This window comes from Echinops telfairi, unplaced genomic scaffold (genome assembly GCF_000313985.2).
Source record: "Echinops telfairi isolate 266 unplaced genomic scaffold, ASM31398v2 ScPeMD7_7469;HRSCAF=8507_1, whole genome shotgun sequence".
Lineage (NCBI taxonomy): Eukaryota > Metazoa > Chordata > Mammalia > Afrosoricida > Tenrecidae > Echinops > Echinops telfairi.
This window is the reverse complement of record NW_022111373.1, coordinates 113408425-113429616: the sequence shown is the minus strand read 5'-3', so window position 1 is coordinate 113429616 and position 21192 is coordinate 113408425.

Below are 21192 nucleotides of genomic sequence, written 5' to 3'. Positions count from 1 at the left end.
AGTTGGATGTGAAGAGGAAGGAACAGTAGCTGGGAAATATGGACCTGAAAGAAATGAAGCTGGAGATCACATGATATAATTTTGCAAGGCCACTGACTTGTTCATAGCGAATACCTTTTTTAAACAACACAGATTCCATCAGGATCTCTCCTGATGGAATACACTGAAATCAGACTGATTATACTTGTGGGAAGAAAGGGTGGAGAAGCTTAATATCACCAGCTAAATCCAGGAACTGATTGTGGAACAGACCCATTAATTGCTCATATGTAAGTTCAGGATAAAGCTGAAGAAAATGAAAATACGTTCATGAGAGCCAAAATATGACCTTGAGTCTATCTCACTTGAATTTCCAAAACATTTCAAGAGCAGATTTGATTCCATGAACACTAACGACAAAAGACCTGAAGAGCCATGGAAGGACATCAAAAACATTATTTACGAGAAAAGCAAAAAGTCATTAAAAAGACAGGAAAGCAAGAAAAGATCAAAGTGGATGTTAGAAAAGACTCTGACCCTTGTTTTTAATTCTAAAGTAGCTAAAGCAAATGGAAGAAAGGATGAAGTCAAAGAACTAAACAGAACATTTCAAAGGGCAGCCCGAGAAGACAGAGCCAAACATTATGATGAAATGTGCCAAGACCTAGAGTCAGAAACCCAAAAGGAAGAACACACTCGGCGTATGTAACAGTGACAGCACTGAAGAAAAAGTCAAGCCCGATGTTGCGATAGGGAAAAAGTCTGTGGGCAAAAGATTTCCATTGATGCAGGAAACCCTTAAAGAAGATGGAAAGCATATTCCGCCATTTCAGAAGATAGCAAATGAGCAAAAACAAATGGTGCTGAAGCTAGAAGTTCAAGCTGCACAGGAAGCATTAGCTAAAAACAAGGCTGCAGGATTGTTGGAATACCCGTGGAAATGTTTCTACAAGCTGATGAAACTCTGGAAACATTTACTTGCCTATATCAGGAAATTTGGAAGACAGCTACTTTGCCAACTGACTGGAAGAGATTCCTAATTATCCCCAGTCCAAAGAAAAGAGATTCAACAGAATGCTGAAGTTATAGAACAGTATCACTGATATCACATGAAAGTAAAATTTTGGTGAGGAGCCTCCAACAACAGTGTCAGGAGTTCATTGGCAGGGAACTGCCAGAGGTTCCAGGTGGATTCAGAAGAGGATGTAGAACAGGTTATATCATTGCTGAGGTCAGCTGGATCTTGGCTGAAAGCAGAGATATTAGAAAGTTGTTTACTTGTTTTGCTGACTATGCAAAAGCATTCGACTGTGTGGATCATAACAAAGTTGGATAACCTTGAGAAGAATGGGAATTTCAGAACATTTCATTTTGCTCCTGTGGAACTTGTACGTACATGGATCAAGGGGCAGTTGTGCAAACAAGTGAATACCTCATGGTTTAAAATCAGAAAAGGTGTGTGTCCAGGTCGTAGCCTCTCACAACACTTATTCCATCTGTGTGCTGGGCAAATGACCAGAGAAGCTGGATGACATGAAGAAGAGTGTGACATCGGGATCGGAGGAAGGTGTATTAACCACCTGTGATATGCAGATGACACACTTTGCTTGCTGAAGGTGAGGAGGACTTGAAGTCCTCGCTGATGAAGATCAAGGATGGCAGCCTTCAGGATGGATTAAGACTCACTGCAAATAAGACCAAACTCCTCAAAACTGAACCCACAGGTAATATCATGATAAATGGAGAAATGGTTGAAGTTGGGAATTTTGTCTTGCTGGATCCACAATCACTGTCTATGGAAGCAGCTGTCAATAGACCAAAAGACATGTCACGGCATTAGGTAAATCTGCTGGACAAGACCTCTTTGGAGTCTTGAAAAGGAAAAATGTAACGTTAAGAACTAAGGGATGTCTGACCCAAGGTATGATTTCAACGATAGGTTGTTCTTTTGTTTAAGCCAGCATAGATCCCTTTGAATCGTGGTGTTGGAGAAGAATATTGAAAGTACTAGGGAATGCTGAAAGGACAAGCCAATCTGTCTTGGAAGAAGTACTGCCAGAGTGTTCCGTAGAGGCAAGGATGGCAAGACTTCATCTTACATACTTTGGACACGTTGTCAGGAGAAACCAGTTTCTGGAGAAGGACTTCATGTTTGGCAAAATAGAGGGGCCATAAAAAAGAGGAAGACCCTGACGAAACGGATTGACACAGTGGCTGCAACAATGAGTTCAAGCATAGGACCAATTGTGTTGATGGTCCAGGACATGGCAGTGTTTCATCCTGTGGTACACAGGGTCACAATGGGTCAGAACCAACTTGATGGCACTTGACAACAACAACGGACAGTAAATCTTCATAGAAGCATATAGTCTCATATTTCTTATTTAGAGCAGTTGGTGGGCTTGGTTGTGGTAAGTAACCCAATCCTTACCTGCAGAGCCTTCACTTGTATGGGGTTAAGATTTCTAACACTTTTTAGGAAATAGAGGAAAGAGCTAGGAGGCAAAGGGCATTTATAGAGGTCTAAATAAAGGATGCACATATGTAAATATATTTATATATGAGGATGGGGAAATAGATCTATGTGCATATACTTATAGGTTTAGTATTAAGGTAGCAGGTGGACATTGGGCCTCATACTCAAGTACTCCCTCAATGCAAGAACACTTTGTTGTATTAAACTGGCATTCTATGATGCTCACCTTCTCGACATGATCGCTGAAGACAAAGCGGGTGCCTAAGCAAATGTGGTGAAGAAAGCTGATGGAGCCCAGCTATCAAAAGATATAGTGTCTAGGGTCTTCAAGACTTGAAGGTAAACAAGCGGCCATCAGGCTCAGAAGCAATAAAGTCCACATGGAAGAAGCACACCAACCTGTGTGATCATGAGGTGTCAAAGGGATCAGGTATCAGGCATCAAAGAACAAAAAATCATATCATTGTGAATGAGGGAGAGCGAAGAGTGTGGACCCAAGGCCCATCTGTAGGCAACTGGACATCCCCTTACAGAAGGGTTGCGGGGAGGAGATGAGCCAGTCAGGGTGCAGGGTAGCAACGATGAAACATACAACTTTCCTCTAGTTTCCAAAATGCTTCCTCCTCTCCCCCTTCCCCCACTATCATAATCCCAATTCTACCTTACCAGAGGATGTACACTGGTACAGATAGACTGGAAACATGAGGAATCCAGGACAGATGATCCCTTCAGGACCAGTGGTGCGAGTGGTGATAGTGGGAGGGAGGAGGGAGGGTGGGCTGGAAAGGGGGAACTGATTACAAGGATCTAAATATAACCTCCTCCGTGGGGGATGGACAACAGAAAAGTGGGTGAAGGGAGATGTTGGACAGTGTAAGATATGATAAAATAATAATCTATAAATTATCAAGGGTTCATGAGGGAGGGGGTGCAGGGAGGGAGGGGGAAAATGAGGAACTGATGCCAGGGGCTTAAGTGGAGAGCAAATGTTTTGAGAATGATGATGGCAATGAATGTACACATGTGCTTGACACAATTGATGTGTATATGGATTGTGATAAGAGTTGTATGAGAGCCCCCAATAAAATGATTTAAAAAAAAGATTTATAACACTTTTTGGTGGACATAATTCAATGAATAATGGTCACATGTGACTCTCCTCCAGGTCTCTGCTGTCTGTCAGTTTGGCAGCTAGACCATTATTCCTCTACTGCCTCTCCGTCCATTGCCAGCCCAGTTATGGTGATGGTGGCAATGTCTGTCTGGTGCACCTAATGAGGAAGAAGAGGGAGAGGCCAGATGATAAATGATGCTCATCACGACTAGTATGGCATGACAGGTTTTTTTTGGTGCACAGCATCATGGTGAAATCCTAGAGAACCAGGCAGTAGGGTCGAGGAAGATGGTACTTCAGTGGAACAGAAGCATCCAAGGATGAGACTGCCGGAAATTTGGAATGATACTGACCCCGATATCTATCCGTTTTCTTCAAGAAGAATTACAAGGCAGCAAAATAAAACAGTAGACTTTCCGTTGGATTTGTCAGGTTGAACTTTAGCTGGCTGGGGTCTTGTGGAAATGCAGGTTATGTGTGACTACAGCGTTGGGTATTTCAAGAAGTAAATCACCCAGTTCCTTTGAATCCACTCTCCATACTATTGTGACAGTGTCTTCTCTAATTCAAGAATTTGAACCGCATGAAGGCAGGAAGTTTACCTTCATTAGCCAGCATATCTCCAATCTCTAGAGCATTGTCTTGCCCTTAGTAGACACTTGATCAATTAACTGACAGAGTAGAGGAACCAATAAATCTGATCCTATCTCCTCCCCCTTCCTCCGGATCTTTCAATACTTTCGCTTTTCACCATCAGAACCGAATTCCTTAACAGAACACGATATACCACTGTTCCAACTTAGTTTCCTATTTCCTTCTAACTCACACTTAAAAAACAAAACAAAACACCAGATCACTCTGGTTCCAGAGAGCGCCATGTTCTTTCATGTCTCCAAGCCTTTCCACATGCTACTGGGGATATCTCTTCATCTCTCAAGTTACTAGTCTTTGAAAAAAATGTTTCACTGCAAGAGTGACCTCCCCAAGAGAGGTCTTTCTGGACACCTGAAGCAGCTTTAGTCCTGCCCTTCTTTTTGAACCCGTCATACATTGTAGCCCCTGTGCGAAAAACATGAATATTTTGATCATCTCTGGTTCCTCTCTACTTCTGGGAATTCAGAAGGATTCTATTTCTCTGTGTCCTTGAAATTGGATGTAGCCATGCAGCTCTTTTCATCCATCCAACTATGAATGGAATTGATGTGCTGAAGCATATTCAGGACATTTCTTCATCTCCTCCTCCCTCTACCAAAGCAACCAGCTACATTCCATATGGAGGGCAGTCTATCAGTGTGTGTAAGAGTGAAGGTGAAGTTGAACAGAGTTCCCCATGAGTTCATGATAGACATATAGTATGAATAACACATAAACCTGCATTAAAAAAACCAACTTTTCATTGTGATTTAGGTGAAGTTTAACAGAGCAGAGCATCCATTTTCCAACAACAACTCATCAAACTTCCCTATGTCTTGTTCTGTTTCCATTATTCTTTGCCCCTCTCCCTCTTGCTGGTCATTGTCTTCCCCTTCACCCAAGTTAGCACCTGCCTGCTCCCTAGTCTAGGAGTCCTGGTGGTGTAGTGGCTTGCACATTGAACTGCTAAGAGCAAGAACAGCAGTTCAAAACCATCTTCTACTCCAAGGGAGAAAGACGAGAATTCCTGTTTCCAGAAGGATAACAACCTTGGAAACCCAAAGGGGGCAGTTCTATTCTGTCTCAGAGGGTCACTATGACTCAGATTTGACTCAATGGCAGTGAGACTCCCTAACGTGTGACTTTCCCCTCCCCCCCTTCATCAAAGTCTGTTTCTTTTAGTATGAAAACATTTTCTTGATTTTTTTTAGTAATAGGGGTCTCATACAATATTTGCTCTTTTTGTAATAGACTAATTTCACTCAGCATTATGTCCTCCAGGTTCATCCATATCATGAGCTATCTCACAGATTTGTAGTTACTCTTTAATGCATACTCTTTAGTGTGTTAACTTTTTAATGGATTATTCTACTGTGTGTACATAATAAAGGTTATTTATCCATTCTTTCACCAATAGGCATTTGATTTGCTTTCAACCTTTTGTTACTGTGAATGGTACTGTGAGGAAATGGGCAAATGTATATTTTTAAGCCACAGAGATGTAGGGAGTGTTTGTTACTGAAGCAAAACCTAATTGATTCTGTCTCACATGCTTCCATTATTGCAATTATCCTATCTCTTACTAGTGTAAGAGTCCCGATGATCCAAGTGCCCTATTACTGGTGATTCGAACCCAGCCAGTTGTGTTGCAGGAGGAAGATATGCTCTCATCCAGATTATAGCCTAGAAAACCACGTGTGGTTGCTGGGTGCCCCAGAGTTGATTCCAACTCATTGTGACAGTAGGAGTCATAACAAAATAAAACACTGCTCAGTCCTGCTCCATCACCATGCTTGTTAGGTTTGAGCCTATTGTTGCATCTCGTCCATGGTCTTCCTCTCTCTCTGTCTCTCTTTTTTCCCCCCCTACTACTTCATTAAGCATGATGTTCTTTTCTAGGAACTGATCTCTTCTGAGAACATACACAAGGCATGTCGGCCAAAGGCTTTGCATCCTCGCTTCTAAAGAGCACTCTGAGTGTACGTCTTTCCAAGACAGATTGCTTGTTCTTCTGGCACGCCATGGTACTTTCAATATTTTTCTCCAACACTATAATTAAAATGGATCAATACTTATTCAGTCTTCCTTACTCATGGTCCAGTTTTCACATGCATATGAGGTCATTGGAAATGCCATGGCTTGAGTCAGGCTCATGGTAGTCGTCAAAGACAATAACATGACACATTAGAATCAGTCATGCTGTCCCAATGGCATGCAACAAGAGCATCACCAAACTATCAATTTTGAGGTCAATGATGATCTATTAACTTACAACTTTTTTTTAAATTGAGCGTCAAAACCAAACCAAACTCACTGCTATCAAGTCAATTTTGATTCAACGTGGCTCTCTATAGGGTTTCTAATGCTGTAAATCTTGATGGGAACAGGCAGTCTCATCTTTATCCCACCAACCTTGCACTAGCCCCCCAGTGCTTACCCAACAGCCCACCTGGGCTCCTTATTTAAATAGAGAAAGTACCATGGCTTGGGTTAGGCTCACCTTCATTCTCAAAGACATCTCCAAGACATCTCATGGGGTCACAATGCATTGGAATCAATTGATGGCATCCAATAAATCAATGGTTCCTTATTTAAATAGACTAGACACTTAAAAACTTTTGTTAGACTTATTACTAGGTTAGGAAATTTAACATTTTTTGAGCATTTGTGATGTACCTCTGCTTCATATTTCACTTATCTCATTTAATCTTTGATCAACTTTATGAAATAGAGATGACTCTTCCCATTTTACTGAAAAGGAAAGTGGCTCAGAGGGGTCGAGGTGACTCACTCAGTGTCACATAGCTGCTAAAAGCAGAGCCAACCAATAAACCCAAGTAGATTTGACCGCGAATTCACACATACTAAGGGTACGCAAATGGGGAAAAGACGAGGAGCACTGTGCCTAACAGAAGGTTCCCTTCAAAGCAGACATTCCTGTCATCAGAACAACTAAAGAAACATTGAACAAATGGTAGGAGTCAAGGAAGTAAATAACGGAAATTAGAAATGTTTGTAGCATTGATTGGGAAATGGAGAATTCTTCAGATAACTTTCCAGTTCTTGAAGACAAGCCAATCACCTACTGTCCATTCTCTCAAAATCCCATCTTTTCTATCCCGAACGAAAGCCAACCCAGGGCTCTGCTTGCTTGGCCAGGTGCTAGTTGGCAGGGCTGGCTTCTACAGCCATTTCTTTGGTGGCCTCTGTGACTGAGTGCAATGATCAATGACAAGGCCTGGTCACATCCCCCAGCCTTAAGCTCTGACGTGACATTCTCAGAAACACATTCTTACAAGTATGTGTCAGCTGGAAACTCGGGCAGCTGTGAGATGATGGGTTGAAGTGGGCTGAGAGTGGAAGGAAGACACACTCAAGGCTTCATGGGAACAATATGAAGAAATGTGGTCACTGAAGAAGTGGCCACAGCTAAAAGAATTGGTACCTTGTGCCAGAGAAAGTTTTTCAGAAGGAAACAATAGCAGAAGGATTTCCCCCAGAGTGTAGGAAGCCTGGGGAGTGGATGCATTTTGAAAGCGTACTTCTCTGATGGATCTGAACTTCAGAATTGGGGTTAGACCCAGCACTTTCTTGTTCCCTTTGAGCTGTTATACTTGACTTTCTATGGGCTTTTCTTTGCTTTACTTTCTTCGGTTCTGTTTTCTTACTCTGAATATTTTCCGTAGCTAACACTCATCTGTTGTATTTCATGTATTGTTGTTGATGTTGTTTGCTGTCAAGTTGCTTCCAACTCACAACCACCCTATGTGACATAGGAGAACTACCTAGCGTTTTTTAGACTGTAATCGTTACAGGAGCAGATAACTGCTTTTCTCTGGAAGGTCTGATAGCGACCACTAACCCAAATCCTACAGCGTAACCATTCCTATTTATAATAGAATACAAGTACAAACATAAGTATACTGATTTGGGGAAGGTGGACCTCATTTGCACCACTGGTTTAGTAACGACAAGGTGCAAGCCTTATATTCTTTTTGTGTCTCTAGCATGACTCGTCGTGTATTTATAGCTCTGCTGACTGAGTTCGTGCCACCTCTCTGGGGAGACAGCTTGTGTTCTATCTTCTGAGTCCTTAAGCGTCTTCTGGATCAAAGAAGCTGGTCACCAACATCTCTGATCCTGAAGGCACTTAGGACTCAGAATACATCATAAAAGTGTCATTTGCTAAACAAATACATTTGGTTCCTAGTTTGGATACAAGTTCAAAGAGAAGAACCATTCTGAGTGACGTGGTTCTTCAGTTTTGATAGTGAGTAGGAGAGGGAGTTTGGGTAACAAGGACTGGCTGACCTTACTTCTGTAGGGACTGGACTAGAAAACCCGGAGAACCTTTTCATGCACACCGCGTCCTCACTTACCCTTTCCGACAAAAGCATGAAGTGGGTCTTACAGCCCCACTGTGCAGCTGAAGGAACTGAAGTGTTTCTCCCTATGGCACTTAGCTGGCTGTTGATGGAACAGGGACTCCGTCTCATCTGTTGTCACTGAACCTTGGGCCTTGACTCCTCCTCACAGAGGAGACAGGTTTGTACTACCTGTCACTTGAGGCAGCACTGAAGTTGTTAATGCACTTGGAATGGGAGTGGTAGTAATTAGGCCTCCGCGTTTAGCACACCACTAGCAGAGGAAGGAAGTTCGTGTCTGGACTAGTGCTCTAGGCCCCGCACTTTCATTATTCAGCTTGGTGTCAGCTGGAAGAAGGATTGAATTTTTTTTTTCTTAAGCTAAGCTTCCAGTTTGGATATACATCAAAATCTGAGGCGAGGCTTGCAACCTGGGGTTTCTGCAGATTTAACATGTTTGTAGCTGCATGAGGCTGCCTGAGGGTAGTAGACAGGGTTAAGGGGGTTGTCAGGCTGTGCCCAATACAGTTTGCCCATGGTGGGGCACTTGAGCCAAAGCCAGCAGAGAGTGGCTGGGAGCAGAGAGCCAGCTCCCTTGTGAGGTGTTTGGATCGAGGGGAAGGGAATATAGTTTGATTCTCTCTGTTTCTTTTCTTCCTCACAGGGACCGTTCCCAGGCTGTGATGTGTTGGTGACACACACAGGGAATGACAACTTGGGCACTGGCCTGTTTTACAAGGCTTTGTGAACTGGGATTGTTGAGGATAGACTGTGTTGCCTTTGAGCAGTATAACCAGGGTCAGCCCACTGAGATCCTCCATGTAGCCCAGAGTAAAGTAGATCTTCAGCCCAGAACTCCTTAAAACTTGGTGCTCCCACTTCCTGACTGGGTGACCTTGGCAGATGACTTCATAATAGAGTCTAATTCTTGATAGCCCTGTGTGTTAGGCAGGGTTATCTAGAGAAACAAAACCAGGACACTTAAGATTATATAAATGGAAAGATTTATACAGCATAAATGGATATAACAGCCAATTAATCCACACAGCAGTACAGAGTGCTCAGTTCAACTCACTTCCGTGGAACAGTCAATATTCTGGAAGTTCTTCAACTCATGAGGGCTGCCAGGTCCAAGGTCAAGGAAGTAGACAGCTGAGTCTTTCCTAGGACAATGCAGGCAGAGTCCGCTCACCACGGGCAGCAAACCAACCGTCAGCAGCTTGGAAGCTTAGCGGAGCGGGCTCGGATGAAATATTGAAATCAAGCAATGCAAGACGCTAGGAGCCTCAAGCTCAAGCAAAGTACATACCAGCAGCATGGCAAAGCCGATCTCAAAGGTACCTCAAGCTCTAGTGTCATGATCCATGGGGTTGGCTGTCTCACAGGTAGTGTAGCTCACAAGCTGAGGCAGAGAACTAGCTAAAGCAGCAGCATGTTGGTCTGATTACCAGAGAGCAAGAGAGAGAGGGGCTGGCCTTGCCAAGCCATTGATCCGTTTGCCCTCCAATCAAACTGTAACCTTATTAATCCCACTTGTTCCCATTGGCCAGGTTGGCACAATATACCTACCTATCACACCCTGGTATATGCCAGGTACTATTTTTATTTATTTATTTATTTATTTATTTTTAATCGTTTTATTAGGGGCTCATACGACTCATCACAATCCATACACACATCAATTGTGGAAAGCACATTTGTACATTCATTTCCCTCTTCATTCTCAAAACATTTGCTCTCCACTTAAGCCCCCGGCGGCATCAGGTCCTCATTTTTTCCCCTCCCTCCCCACTCCCCCATCCCTCATGAACCCTTGATAATTTATAACTTGTTATTTTGTCATATCTTGCCCTGTCCAACATCTCCCTTCACCCACTTTTCTGTTTTCCATCCCCCAGGAAGGAGGTCACATATAGATCCTTGTAATCGGTTCCCTCTTTCCAACCCACTCTCCCTCTACCCTCCCAGTATCGCCACTCACACCACTGGTCCTGAAGGGATCATCCGCCCTGGATTCCCTGTGTTTCCAGTTCCAGTTGTATTTTTCATCGTTGCTACATCACAGTTCCAGTTGTATTTTTCATCGTTGCTACATCACAGTCTGTCTGGCTCATCTCAAGTACTCCCTCAAAGCAAGAATACTTTGTTTTATTAAATTGGCATTCTATGATCACAGGTCAGTGGGTGGAAAGTCTTGTGGATTCAGTGGCAGTGGAAACATTTTAGTGCTGGCGTGGGTCTGAACATGGCTCCTCCAGCTGCAAGGCTCTGGCTTCCATCAGCATAGCTCCATGTGGCTTGTCAGCAGGAGGGCAAAGCGGAGAGTGTCTGGGCTCCAGTGAGCTATTGATTTCTGTTGAACCTCCAAATGAGGTCATCAAGCTGTGGCCTGATTGACAGGCTAGACTCCACCTCTTTCTCAAGTTGACAGTAGATTATGTAACAGACACAGTACTAGTGCAGGGTTGCACATTTTCTCAGAGAGAAGCCTGTATACCTGGATTCTCTGGTGGAAGGTGGTAACAGGTTTCGAAGGGCCCAAACCCCAGCTGAACAGAAGACTAAGGAGTTGAAGAGCCACCCCTTGCATCCTACGGCTTTATGGTGGTAGCTAGAGGTGAGGCAGTGGTAACTGCAACATAACAACGGAACTGAACCACTGTGTACCTTCCAAGAAACATAGGAATATTGTGGTTTCTATTTGGTGCTGTTCAATTGATTCTGAGTTCTGGCAACCTTATGTACAACAGAATGAAACACTGTCCAGTCCTGAGCTGGTCTCATAGTCATTGCTATGTGTGAGCCCATTGTCACAGATACTGTGTCAATTCATCTTGTCTAGGAGTCCAGGGTCTTCCTCTTTTTGGCTGATCTTTTGCCATGCCTGATGTTCTTCTCCTGGGACTGGTCACTCCTGATACTGCGTCCAAAGCACATGGGATGAAGCTCATCCTTTTGGAGGAGCATTCTGGCTGTACTTCTTCCACTCAAAGACAGATTTATTTGCTCTCCTGGCAGTTCATGGTACTTTCAATACTTGCCAACCCCATGATGCAAAGGCAGATGACATATGCATTATTAATAATGATTATTCCTCCAATGATAATGCTATATTCTTTATATAGGTCAGCTTCTTGGGTTGTTTGCTTAGCATACAAATTGAATACATATTGTGAACGAATACAACTCTGGCACGCATTTTTCCTGATTTTAAATCCATACCATCTCCTCTTGTTCTGTTTGAGTGACTGCCACTTGGCCTCTGCAGAGGTTCTGAATGAACATAATGAATGAAGTGTTCTGGGATTCTTATTATTTGCAGTGTTATTCATAATTTGTTGTGATCCACACAGTTTAATGCTTTTCCATAGTCAATAGAAAAAGACAAACATATTTCTGGTATTCTCTGCTTCCAGTTAATATCCATGTGGCATCAGCAATGATAATCCTCATCCATATTGTCTTCTGAATCTGGCTTGAATTTCTGGCAGTTTCTTGTGTATGACCTGCTATGACTATTTTTTAATTATCTTCAGCAACATTTAAATTTCATGTGATATGAATTACATTGTTCATTAATTTCTGAAATCTGTTGGATCACCTTTCTTTGGTCTGGGTACAGATACATGTACATATCTCTCCCATTTTGCTGGCCAAGTCCTCCAAATTTCTTGGCAGACAAATGAGTGCTTCTAGTGTTGCCTTCATTAGTTGAAATATCTCCATCAATTTCTGGAGTCTTGTTTTGAGCCAATACCTTCATGCAGCTTGGACTTCTTCCTTCAATATCGCGATTCCTTGATCTTATACTACCTCTTGTCATAGTTGGATATTGGCTCTGCATATTCCTCCCGTCTGCTTTTGATGCTCCCTGCAGAGTGCAGTATCTTCCCCATTGTTGTTAGGTGCTATTTGGCTCTGACTCACAGAAACTCTCTGGACAACAAAATGAAGCAGTACCCAGTTCTTTTCTGATGTTAATGACCTTTTGCTTTCTTCAATTCTAATCTCCTTGATGTCATCACAAAACTTTTCGACAATTAGTGTTCATTGTATCCAATCCATTTTGGAGGTGGTTTCTAAATTAAGGTGGGATCTATTCAAAGTTGTGCTTTGACTCGACTGGACTTGTTTTAATTTTTTAAAGCTTCAACTTGAACGTTTAGATGAGCAATTGATGTTCGGTTCTGTAATTAGCCTCTGGTTTTGTTCCGCCTGCTCATATTGAACTTCTCTGTTGTCCTTTTCTAGAGGTGTAGTCAGTTTGATTCGTATGTATTTCATGGGGGGGTGGTGGGGGAATCTACATGCATGGTAGCCGTTATGTTGCTAAACAAAGATATTTGCAATAAATAAGTCAGTGAACTTGCAAATTCTATCATGTCACCTCCAGTTTCATTCACTGAGGTCCCATTTTTAAGATACCAACCCTTCTTTACTTCCAACCACTGTCTTCCAATCCCATACAAATGGGCACAAGTAATTTGGGTAAGGTAATCAATTTCCTTTGAGAATGTGTTGTTAATGTTTAATGCTTGTTTTATATGATAAATGTAATGACTCTTATCTTTCCAACACTCCGTGTCTGGCCATAGCAACCACCCATAGAATTGTTGATATGTGTCTCATTCCTGGAAGCTTAATGACCGTCTGGAAATTTGAGGCACAGATGTCTGCTTGTGTATTACAGATAGACAGACATGTGCGTATAATTATAAAGCATGATGGCCTCTTGTAGAATTGGTCTTTCCTTATGGTATTTCCAAGATAAGTAAGCTGAAGTCTTACTTTCCTCACTTTTAAGGAGCATCTGGCAGCATTTCTGCTAAGAATGATTTGTTCCTTCTTCAGCAGTCCATGGTCTTGTCAATGTTCTGCACCACCAGTTCATTTAGAATGTGATAGTTCATCTTTTTTTCTGTTTCATTGTCCAACTGTCTCACATATGTAAGGTTATTGAAAAGATCATAACTTCAGTTTTTTATTAAGTGAACTATACATTCAGTGCTCAAAGTCATCCTGTGAGGAAAATGGGATTATTATTGCTATTCTGCTAATGAGAATACTGAGGCACCCACAAAGAAGGGAGGCTACATAACATGCTAAGGTCAGTTATCTAATAAATGGCAGAAATAGGACTCATATTCTTGCGGTCTGTCTGGAGTGTCCTTGCTACAGTGTCCTTACTCCATGCTACACCCTTACACTTGAGCTTGTTTAACATTAGTTTCCTTATTCATAAAATGAAAGTTATTCTAATGCTCCCTAAGGTTGCTAAGGGATTGACTGAGATAATATATAGAAAGAGTAGAGATAAAGTTTGGCACATCTAAGTGTTAATGTGAAATAAATATTTGCCCTCATTATCCTTGTAAACTTCTCAACTTCTCTCTCTCTCTCATTCTCTCTTTGTTAGCTGCTTTCTTTGTGCCCTCTCTTTCAGACCAGAGGATGTGGTGGGTCTGAAGGACATTTTCCTGGAGGATCTTAGAAAAGACAACTATCCAAGAATATACATTAACTGTGTCAATGTGCTGTTCTTCCTTGTGTCGCATGACTCTGGCAAACCTGTAATGAAGGCAGTGCACCACTTTTCAGCCATGCAGGATCCATCCTTGTTTTAAAACCAATACAAGTCCACCTTCTGCACAGTCTCACAGGCCACACTCACCACCCAGCCTCAGGATTCTCAGCTGACAGGGTCAATCAAGAGGTCCGGACAGACACTAGAAGCCCTGGCTTAACCTGACGTAACTTGACCTGTGATAACTCCCAGACTTGGATGAGGAGTGCCTTCACTCTGGGCAGGGATATTGTTTACTTCTGCACACTCACTACCCTACTCCACGCCTGCCTGGGCCCTCTGAACTTGGGTGAGCTTAGTATTAATCCACAGAGGAGGGGTGAAAGTCTTCCTGTGGGTGGGTTCTGGACCGCCAAATGGGAGCTCAGATTTGAAGTAATTACCCTGGCTAAAATCATCCTGATGTGCCTTTCTTATCCTCATCCCCACCTCTTTGTTACCCCTCAGTGTGCAAACAAAATGAAACAGACTGATGTCACTTACAAGTAATGAGAGGTAAGGAAGATTCTTGGTTATAAAATAGATTATAAAGTAATAAGAGGATGAAACTTCTCCATCCATAACTTTAAAACGTTTTAAAAGAATATATTTTTTTTCATTAGGAAAAACATACATTCTTATGTTTGAAAATACCAGCAAGTATCAGTTGCTTCTATTTTCATGTTCTACAAACTATCCTCTGTAGGACTAGAAAACATTTGAAGTGTTTTTAGACTCATTAAAAGTTGTACAGAATAGCATTTTGTTTCACTAAATTGAGATGGCTCTATAGTAAAGACTCAGTGTTTTCATATATCCCATGGTGTCATAATCATCCTCATCATTAACTGTGTTCCTTAGAATTATGGACATTATAAATATTAGGGCAGATAGCTACTAGTTTTAAACCTAAAGTCAACGTGTTGGTCAGGAAACAAGAGAGAATCTAATCCCCCTTCTCTTTAGTGGAGTTTGTTTATTAACAAAACCAGTTATGGTCAAGTTGATTCTAACTAATGGCTGCCCTATGCATGTCAGCATAAGCTATGTTCCATTGGTTTCCGCAATAAACCATCAGGCCTTGCGTTTGTGGTATCTCTGGTTAGACTGGACCTCCAATTTTCTGGTTAGCAGCCATGCATGTTAATTATTTTGAAGAGACTCCTGTCTATTGATATTGTTTATTTAAGGCATGTTTCCAGGAAAAAATTCCAAAATGCCCATCAGAGGAAGAACGGATAATGAAATAAGCTTTGGTACACAATGGACTACTACTCAACACTAAAGTATACTGATGGAACTGAAGCACCTCCTGACATGGATAGAGTCCAAGGAGATTGTATTGAGTGAAGTTAGGCAAATGAAAAAGGACAAATATTTTATGAGGCCATTCATAAAAAAATAAGATAAAGGTCATTATACCAAAAGAAACAGGCTTTGATGGTTAGCAGGAGTGGGATGGGGGGAGCGAGGGAAGGGAAAGTAACCAGACAGAGAGTGGACAGTTGCTAACTAGGTGAAGGCAAAGATAATGTCTGCCCAAAGAGGTAAACCAAACCCACTGCCATCAAGTTGATTCTGACTCACAGAGACCCTGTCAGAAAGGTTAGAACTGCCTCTATGGGTTTCCTAGATGTAACTCTTGATGGAAAGAGAAAGCCTCATTTCCCCCCTATGTGACCAAAGGGAGATGGAAAATAGAAGTGGGGTGAGGGGAACAGGGTAGGGTAATGGAAGGATTGATAAATTGTAAACATTGCTGGGTATAAAAATGAGGGTCTGATATGTAACACTTCACCTAATTAACAATTAAAAATTGAAAAACTCTATTGCTTTTGGGAAGCAATTTCTGTATGTGAGCAGTATAGGAAAGGCAAAGAAAGGAGGGAAGTGATGGAGAAGGAAGGCTGTGAGAGCATCCACTGGACTCAGGGGTTGGGGAGGAGCTGGCACCCGATCCAGACAAGGTTTGACACCAGACAAGGTTTACACCCATCAGCTCTCTGTTACTTCAAATGTTTACATTAAAATGATCCAATTAATAGTAAAGGTATCATTTTCTTCCTTCTCCATATAATCATGACCCAAGAAGTTCATGATGAGAAAAACTAATTTTAAGAACAAAGACAACTATGAAAAATAACTAAGGCTATACAATGCGAAGTTTTGAAGTATTTCTATGAAAGGATTCTAAAGTGTGATAAATATATTTTGTAAAAAGGTGGACAAATAAGAAGACACTGACATTTCAATATACTATTTTTGTTTCTCAGATTAGTAAGGTTCAGAGGCGTTAAATGATCACACTACATGAGATGCCAATGTCATCATCTTTTTCAGAAGGTTTTTCTCTAACTCTGTGACTTTTCAGGTGCCTGTTGTTCGTACTTCTCATATTCCTGTTGTTATTCAGTAAACTTCTTTTAAGATCAAAAGATATATGTGTGTATAATGGGAGGCAGCTACTTGGAGAGAAGTTGGGGAGAGTCTAGCCTTCTTGCAGAGAGTCTTAGGGGAAGAAGAGCCCAGGGGGAGAAGGGACCCAGGAAGCCACTCTCCTCTATTAAATAAGCAAGTCCTCTTCCAAAGACAGCAACTGAATACTTCAAAACCCCGTTTTGTCACATTTCTTCTCATTCTCCTCAAACCATGCATCAGAGCCATTAACCAAGAGCCAAGTTGCTCTTCAGAGATTTTTTTTTTTTAGGCTTTTAACAAAATCTTTTCCCATCCCAAAGCAGTTCCATATGTGTGGAAAGAAGCTATCAGCTGGAGTTCACATTCCTGATATCGTGTTCCTGCGGGGGACAGGCCACAGGACAGAAAACCATATCTTCATGGCTCTTTTCCTCGGAACTTCTCAGATAACTCAATTGTGCAAACACTTAACAGTTGATGGTGAACTTGTCAGATGGGCCTATTTTGTGCTTGGCTCATTTGGGAGGTGTCTCTGTATCACCTTTGGTCCTCCTCCTGTACCCTTCTGTAAATTCAGCTTGTCTCTAAATCAGTCACTCACTGCCCACCAATTTCTAGACAATGTCTGTACAACTTCCAGAATTTGACTCTGGCCCCAATTTCATGAAGATCCACCTTCAGAAGCCTAATAACAATGGATAAATGCAGCTTTACTCCTGTACTAGCTTGTTACCTAGAAAAATTGCCATCATGGAGATCCTGTGTTAGAGTAGAACTGTGCCTCATTATTTTAAAATTAAAAACAAATAAATAAACCAACAGCCTTCTCCAGAAAATTGTTGTTGTTAGTGGCCCTCAAGCCAATTCCAACTCATGGTGACCCCAAGTGTTTCAGGGTTTTCCATGGCTGTAGTCCTAATAGAAGTAGATCACCAAGACTTTTTTCCCTTGATATTGTCGAGAAAGGTCCAACTGTCCACCTTTTAGGCTGGGTGTGGAGCACCTGGTTTGTATCTTCTGGGGACCTCCTTTAATCAAATAACAAATGAAGAGTAGATGCAGTATCTATCAGCGTTTACAGGAAGTAGAGACTTCAGACTACAAAGTCTCAGAAGGCTTTCAGAAGGAGGTGAGCATTGAGCTGGGCCTTGAATGTTAGAAAGCATTTCAGTGGTGAGGAAGGCCTCCCTGGTTGGGACTTCAGAACGAGCTCAGAGTACACAGTGTGTCTGGTACAAGAGTGGTTATGCCAGGGTGACGCTGGCAAAAAGCTTAAAAAAACAAGGAGATCAGGCTGGTAAGACTGGCCAAGATCTGTTGATAAATATCAAGAGGCTTCAAATAGTTGGTAGAAAAATTCCATCATCTTTTCATTTCAGCTGTCCACAAACTTTTTGAAGCCCCCGCATGGTGTGGTATGCTGCACTAAGACAAATGGATTAAGTAAAAAACCAAAACAATGCAAAGCCATCAAATGTTACTTTTTTTTTCTTTTTTAAACAAAATGGCGACATGATTCATGGATAGGATTCCACTTTTATTAGATCCAGCTACTCTGGTAACTTTTCCTCTCAGATCGGGGATATGTACGTAAGCTTCCAGACCTAGCCTGTGAGAATGGGATGGATTAGCTTAGATTTTTTGGACTCTGAGTCCATGAGTGGTGGAGCTGGGGGCCTGGGTCTAATTTTCTTCAGGGTCACTTTGAGCCTCCTCCACCTGACTTATGAGAATCCTGTAGATTTATTTCCAGAGCGTGGGTGGGGAAAGTCAGTATGTTTTGTAGTGATCCCATAAACTCAAGCATGCTTATTTTTTTCAGTAGGAGCAGATTGAGCCAAGTTATTTTTGTGATTTGAAGAAGTTGCAACTTTCCAGGCTGACTGAGGGTGAAAGAGTGTGCATCTCCCTTTGCCGACTTCCACTGCGAAGGCAGATATGACTTACCTTTCCTGGCAGCACTCAGCAGCTTCCCAGTTTGAACTCACTGTAAATGTGGCGATATTGACACTGTAGTTGTGTGGTTCTCTTGGGAGTTCAAATCTCCTTGAGTGAAGCCAAGGAGGAAAAAGACGGAAAGGGACAACACCCTTCATTTCCTTGGGACATATGTCATGAGTGCATATTTGAATTTGAAATTTCTCATTCATCAGATCAGTTTGAGCAACTGTAGACTATCAAGCCTACAAAGGTTTTAAAAGTTACTCTTTCCTTTTATTATTCTTTAGAATAAAAAAGGGCAGATTTTATTAGAAAATTAGAAAGAATTGAGACAGAGTGTGGTAGTTATATAATCATTTGTCAATTGAGGATTAAGGATGTAGGGGTGGAGTCTAGCCTGTCAATCAGATCATAGCCAATGAGGCCTCTATGTGGGCATGGTCTTCTCCTGAGAATTCTGGAAAATCTGGTATTCCTTCTTGGAGGCAGAAGACACTCTCTCAGTTCACTTCCTTGGAGATACCTCCCTCTCTCTGCTCACACCCTGGGAGACATAGCAGCTGACAAGACACATGGACCCACCCTGATGCAGCCATGGGTGCTGGAGAAGCCATGCAGGAAACCCCTGCCAGTGCTGAGATGTTTCCACTGCCATTGGATCCAAAGACTTTCTACCTACTGGCCTGTGATCTTCTACATTTGGCGTCACTGCATGTGTTTCGTGAGTCTGAAGAGGACTTTATAGATTGGTATTGCACATATGGGCTAATATCGGGCTTATGGACTTGATCTGGACTGGGCTGGGATGTTTTCTCAATGTTAAATTGATCTTGTATATAAATCTCTTTCTTATATACATACGTGTGTTTATGAATTTGGTTCTCTAGTCTACCAGGACTAACACACAGAGACTCCAAAGTGGGTCTCTTTCATCCTCAAATGGGATAAAGGTTCGATGGCTTCTCCTTGAACATAATAATGTTGGGATCTTGGCTAGAATATGAATCTCCTGTGCTTCTCGGTTTAGATCCCAACTAAATGCTCACCTCCTCTTTGAAGTCTTTCTTAAACATTCCATGTAGAAATGTTTACTCCCATGGAAAGCCATAGATCATATTGCACCTACCCTTAATTTGTCACCAAAGAACACCAAGCCAAACCCGACCCAAACAAACTAAACCACAACAAACTCACCGCCATCAAATTGATTTAGACTTGTAGTGACCCTATAGGACCTTATAGGACAGGGCATGGATCCCTGGTGTTGTAGTGGTTATTCGTTGTGCTATAATCCACATGGCTGGTAGTTCAAAACCACCAACAGCTCTGCAGGTTAAAGACTGGACTTTCTACTCTCATAAACAGTTAGAATCTCTGAAACCAATAGGGGCCACTGTAATTCAGCATTGACCGAATGGCACTGAGAAAGATAGAACAGGATAAAACTGCTGCTGTGGGTTTCTGAGGCTATAAGTCTCGATGGGGATAGAAAGCCTCATCTTTCTCCATTGCAGAGGCTGGTGGTTTCAAACTCCTGTCTTTGCAGTTAATAGCCCAACATGTAACCACTACATCACCAGAAGTCTGACCCTTATGTTACTGAAGAGGTTGTTGGTTTATTGACATGGTTTGAATTTTAGGATAATGTCTACCTATCTGGATACTCCTATGAGATTGAAGTATAAGTCCTTTCATATGATAGTGATTCTGTGGTTTGTACTCTTTATTTTTTTGTGTTATCATAATATCTAAAAGAGTATGTTCAACATTTACAAGCAGTTTAAGAATAAAATTAACACCTATGAACTCTCCTTCCCTATTAAGAGTTCAACATTCCCAAAACAATTGAACTTCCCTATGCAGCCTGTTATCAGGCCACTGCTTCCATTACTCACTTGTCTGTATTTGATGTATTCTCTTGCTCTCCACTGCAGTTGATTACCCTATGTGTGTCTCTATAAATATATCAGACACCCTGAGGGTGCTGTACAGGAAGCACTTGACTACTGACTGCAAGTGGTTCAAACTCACCAGCTGCTTGGAGAGAGAAAGACAAGGCTTTTTCTACTCCTCTAAAGACCAGCAACTTTGGAAATCTCATACAGGGCTGCTCTGAGTTGGAATAGACTCAATGGCAGTGCAGTTATCAATATTTTATTTACTTTTCTGTGTTCAGCTTCAGAGTAATGGAATCACTTCCAGTCACGTATTTTGCTCAAGATCATGCTCTAGAACATTTTTAGAACATCAATGCAGAAATTTAGCTTGGACGCCATGTGTTTCCATTGACCCATCATGCTACTCATTTGCATTCATCATAATATGATGATCTACTGTCTGGATAAGCACAACAAAAGTATTCCTGTTTCAACTGCTGGATATTTACTTTATTTCCAGCATTTTGCTACAACCAAACCATCTGTGAATACCGTCCCTGTCTTCTGATAGATTCTCTAACGTATGCTCCCAGGAGTAGCTGTGCTGGCTGAGAGTGGGAGTGAATTTTACCACGTATAAACTAACTCCCTCTTTTTATTTCTACTCTCCTCTATCACTGGACCTCAGGTACATGGAATTGTATAAAACATAATCTCTACTAGCTGTCTAGGGCTGCTGTGACAATATGCCATACATTTCTCTTCTGGGGCTGGATGTGTCTTTTAACATGTCTACAAGGCCACACTCTCTGAAGACTGTAGAAGAT